This window comes from Petaurus breviceps, unplaced genomic scaffold, assembly GCF_028583685.1.
Source record: "Petaurus breviceps papuanus isolate PSGF00001 unplaced genomic scaffold, PetGlider_PUasm1.0 456, whole genome shotgun sequence".
NCBI classification, from domain to species: domain Eukaryota; kingdom Metazoa; phylum Chordata; class Mammalia; order Diprotodontia; family Petauridae; genus Petaurus; species Petaurus breviceps.
In genome coordinates, this window is record NW_027186343.1 from 669,992 (window position 1) to 675,380 (window position 5,389).

Below are 5,389 nucleotides of genomic sequence, written 5' to 3' on the forward strand. Positions count from 1 at the left end.
TGTTTTTCAGAAATGCCCACATCTTGTTACTTTGTGACTGGGCAGCGGGTGAAGAGGGCTGTGACATTCTCTGACCCAGGAGAAGGTTATAAATACCCTGATGTGAGGTTTTGCTTTGGGGCTCACCTTGGGAAGAATCGTGTGATTTGGCCGGATGAGACTCTGGGCAGCCGCTGAGCTGCCCCACCCCCACCCCCTCCTCGTGCCCTGCCCCTTGAGAACCCAGATGTTGGTGCTTCCCTCTCTGGTAACTAACTAGGTATGGATGTAGTGGTCAGACAGCTGGAAGCCCCGTCTGCTGAATTGTGTTATTTTCTGTTATAACTTGTTTTCTCTGAAGTGCAGGGTGCTGACTTTTTCCCCTGGACTAGGTAAATGATATATGTTTGATTGATTAAAGTTAGATTGTTAACCCATTTTGAGTTGCTTTCCTTTAGAAAAGCAGATCTAAGAACCTGTGCTAGCAGCCATCCTGGGTATGCTAGGGTGCTTGTTGCTACAATTACTTGATTGAGAAGAATCTGAAGACTTCCTGGTTCAGTCATACCTATCCTTTGTTAATAGCACTCCTGAGAAAAAGTTCTGAACACACTATAACTTTTTAGATTTAACAATTAGAATTTTCAGGGAATAGGATTGCAGTAAGGCAAATTAGGGTTTAATTTCTGGGGGAAAAAAGGCTAATCATTTAAAGTTATGCAGAAGTATTATAGCTTGTTTTGAGATGAGGCAGGTTTCCTGTCGCTGCCAGCTTTCAATAAGCTGGTAGTTCACCACTTGTTAGGTATGTTATTGTAAAGATGCTTTTGGGTAGGAGTTGGACCAAATGGTTATATAGGCCAACTCTATTCTATATGTAGTTTTGTGATTCCTTGATGCTGTAGCCAATCTAAAAGGAAATGGCAAACCACACCAGTATCTTTGCCAAGAAAACCTGCAAATGGGTTTACAAGGAGTCAAAAACAACTGAACCATAATAATAATGACTAAAAATTCCATCATTAGTCCTCAGGACATTGCCATATTTTACACTAAGTACATGGTCATTGTAAGAGACAAATTTCTGAATGCAGTTTGATTTATTGTGAAAATAAGAGAATACAAGAAATTTGGGGGTAGTCCCTTTCAGATTGCAGCGTTGGACACAAGGTCTTATACTTGTGAGCTCCAACTCCTTCCATCTTCACCTGGTAGGCTATCTTCATCCTCTCTCAGGTTAAGGCTGAAAATACAGTAACAAAAGCAGGGATTCTGCTATGAGTAGAGAATTTTATCAGGGAAGAGTGCAACCATTACGTGACCTTCTTTCTGCCGGTTTCTCTCTGATAAAATACCACAAGTACCCCATCTCTTTTCCCGTAAAGGAAACTAGTTTTATCAGTGCTATCCAGTTTGGGGCCATTTTGTCTCCTCTCTCAGAAAACATATTGTCATTTTGACAAATTTTAATTAACCTTTAGTAAATTGTTTTATAAAATGGTTTAAGACATTTCTTGGTTTTTTCAAACTCCATCAGTAAATGACAGCTGGAGATTAGGTAGTTTAAAAAAAAAAAGAGGAGTGTGACACCCCAAGAGACAATTGAATATTGTATCTCAGTGGTCTAAAGACAGTGATTTTATCTAACCATTTTGGAGAGCAATTTGGAACTATGCCCAAAGGGTTATAAGAAAGACTGTTCTAAAGAGATTTTTTTAGAAAGGAAAAAGACCTATATTAAAAAACTATTTATAGCAACTCTTTTTGTGGTGGCAAAGAATTAGAAATTGAAAGGCTGCCTATCAACTGGGGAATGTCTGAACAAGTTATATGATTATAATGGAATACTATTTTGCTGTAAGAAATAATGAACAGGATGGTTTCAGAAAAACCTGGAAAAGACTTCCATGAACTGATACAAAGAACAGGGCCGGGAGAACATTATGCACAGTGAAAGCAATATTGTATGGTGATCAACTGTGACTGATTTAGCTATCCCTAGCAATATAGTGATTCAAGACAATTTCCGAAGGAATTATGTTGAAAAATGCCTTCTTCCTCCAGAGAAAGAACTGACAGATTGAAACATACTTTTTTAACTTTATTTTTCTTGGGGTTTTGTTTATTGGTTTATTTTCTTTCACAACTTGGCTAGTATGGAAATATGTTTTACATGACTGCACATATATAATCTATATCAAACCGTTTGCCTTCTAGAAGGGAGAGGGCAGAGAATTTGGAATTCAAAATTTACAAAAAGAATGTTAAAAAATTTTATGTGTAATTAGAAAAAATAAAATGTAAAAATTCACATAAAAAGAGAGCATCTTAAAAAGTGATATTTAGGGAATCAAAATCTTATAATTTCTTTGAATGTTAGGGTATGACTGTTAGAGAGGTTATTATCAAAGGCATGGAAAATTCAGATACCAATCAAAATTAGGAAACTTACCATCCAGACAAAACATGTTAAAGAAGAGAAAGAGAAGGGATTTTTGAGTTTATCTCCTTTGGTGATTTCCTAATAAAATCTCAGGATTTCCTTAAGTCTTTCTACAGAATTTGAATTCCCACTATTATCCCTTTAAAGAAGGGGACAAAAGACTTGAGGTAGGGAGGGTAGTGTTAAAAGTCAAGCACCTTTGGGATTCCTGATTCAATTGAGTTCTTTCATTTCTATCTATTTGTATCTAGCTTTCTACTTAGCTGTCAGATACTAGTAGATAGGCCAGATTAGGTCCTAAAAACCCAAGATTTCTGACCCTCAGACTATTGCTATTTCCTCTAGGTCAGTCTACCTCCTTTCTGGGTGTGCAAGGGGATAGGCTAAAATCTCGGTGACAGGATGATTCTAGAGATAAATGTGTGAAGGAAAGTGGTCTGCGACAGTGACTAGGTCATATTGTTTGGGCCCTTCCCTGATCCACATTACTCACCATGTTACTCTGGGTAGCCTTTTGTATAGGATGGAGTTTGTGAGCCTGGTGCTCCTGGTTTTGGGAGCATTCAGCACAGAGTCCAATCTGGTCCTCCTCACAGAAAAACTTGAGAGACTTCTGGTGAATGGGACACTGGCTCTGTACTTCAGCCCTCACAAAGTAACGTCTGAGCTCCTTGCCTATGCCAGTCACATTATCCAGGCGCATATTGACTGAAGGAAAATTTCTGAGCTTGATGATATTCTTGCATTCAGGGCAAAAAAAAGACATGACTTCACCTTCCCATTTTTGAATGAAACAGTCTTGGCAAAAAGTGTGTCCACATTGGATGCTGATTGGGTTGGTGTAGTAGTGCCTACAGATGCTACAAATAATCTCTTTGTGCAGTTCCTCAACCAATTTAGCTGCCATGTTGCTGTGGGGAGAGAATGGAAAGGATGAGAGCCTTGGCTAGAGAAGCCATAACATGAGGTTTTTCTTATTGGGCTTAAACTAAACTTTTCTTAATGAAGTACAGATGGACTATAGAGAAAGAAATCCCATGTGTGTCTATGTATGCATGTGTATTATACACACATGTATATATGTCTTTACACACATACATGTATATATGTGTATATGCATGTATGAGCCAATTATTAAACATTTAACAGGACATTTCTGGATATAATCCTGCATAGTACAATGCTTCATAAGTTTTCTTGTTTTTAATATATAATGTTAAATAAATTTTGCTAATTCAATGTTAAACACACTATGCCTTCATGAAAAAAAAAGAGAGCGAGCCTGAGATTTTGCTAAAGACTGTTAAGATTCCATACTTATGGCTTCACTGGTAACCTTTCTCCACTGACTGACTCATTGCCAAGGTACCCAGCATACCTCTATGAATATGAGGGGTTTTGCCTGCTATGCCTATTACTTCTACCATATCCACAATGAACCTGCCTCAGAAATGTCCAAGTCTTTGGATATATCACATTCCAAGATAGTAATGGACAAGCAGCTACCCCACACTTTCCAATTATTTAAGCAGTGAGGATATTTGTGTAAAAATCTCCTTAGATGGAGAATGTCCGGCTGTATTTTCCTTGCCTTCTGCAAAATCTAGCCATTCCTCACAGCCCTAGGTAACTATTTTCCTCTCTTAAAAGGTGAGCAATACTTACTTCCCTCTCTTGACACCCTTTGCCTTTCCCTTCCCTCTAGGGCCCTGACATGCAATTCTTAGTTCCTTAAAAATTAAAGTAACCTATCATTAAAAGATACCTACTTTTTCTATAGCCTCTTTCCTTCCTTTGCAGTGATCTGTTAACTTCCAGTCTCCCAAAGGAATGGTCTGATCACAGTATCTGGCTCCTTTATGGGGAGTAGCCCCACCCTTTCATTTGCTCCTTGGAAAGGTGTGACTTTACCTTGATTGGAATCAAGACCCTGAGGCCAATTAACACTTCCAGTTTGTAGCAACCCTAAAAGCCTCCAAGCTCATACTTTTGTCTGACTCCTAGAGTCATGGTTTTCAAAATGCTGCTTTAACGTGAGTGTTCTGCTTAGGAGGATACGAGTACTAGACTTACTTGGAATAAGTAATTTTCTTCTTTCCTTAGGAAAGGTTTACAGCATCTTGGATAGAAGATTAGAATTGTGATTTCTACCTCTTATCACCTTTGTGATCTTGGGAGAATCTTTTACCACCTCTGAGTCTCAGCCTCCTTATGTATAAGATAGGATAAATTATAAATATTGCCTTATTCCAGGGGGCATTAAAGTATTAATTTTATGTAAAGCACTTGACAGACAGTAAATGGTAATATAGCTATCTTTGTCTCAGTCAATGACTCCCACTAGTAAGCAATACAAAAGCACTGTGTGGTCAACTCCTTTTCAACTCAGACTGCTGGCAGCCCCAGGGAGCTGAGAGCTCTCTCCTTCCAAAAGGCTTCAGTTCAGATTTCTTGTATATACCAGAAATGTCTGCTCTTTCTTCATGCGTGATTCAGCCTCTTGAAATGGGAGATGTCTTATGTTACTCTACAGAGAACCAAACTTTTTACAATCTAAACCCAGACAGGCATTAATCACCTTTGGATTTAGGGAACTTTAGGGTGACTTTTATTAAAGGGAGAATGAAAGGATATCTTTCCAAAGTAAATAAGGAATGGCAGATGATTCGGGTAGGGAAAAGGGCAGAGAAATCACTTCGTAGGAAGAAAACACCTGGTCACGATGGCGACTGCAGAGGGAAGAGTTGGGTGCCCCTTACCGGAGGCAGGGGAGGGTAGAGTCAGAACTTGAAAAACCTGTGGAATTAATGAGGCAGCTCATCCTTCATCTCCAAAGAAGATGGGGTACAGGTGGGGTAGACATAGAGAACTGTCCTGACACAGGGCTAACATCTCACCCTCTGTCTCTGCAAGTTATTGGATCTTTCTTGGCACATTGTAAAGCAGAAGCCTGGACTTCAGGCTCCC

General features: G+C 39.1%; 1 long non-coding RNA gene across 1 annotated transcript; it reads right to left on the reverse strand.

The window, feature by feature from the left end:
* Positions 1 to 1,078: 1,078 nt before the first annotated feature.
* Positions 1,079 to 4,285, reverse strand: LOC138171704 (uncharacterized). The gene is made up of 3 exons (XR_011170947.1): positions 4,192 to 4,285; positions 2,916 to 3,333; positions 1,079 to 1,222 (listed from the first exon to the last, which is right to left on the reverse strand). It is a non-coding gene; the product is annotated as an uncharacterized lncRNA (long non-coding RNA).
* Between the last annotated feature and the right edge of the window lie 1,104 nt (positions 4,286 to 5,389).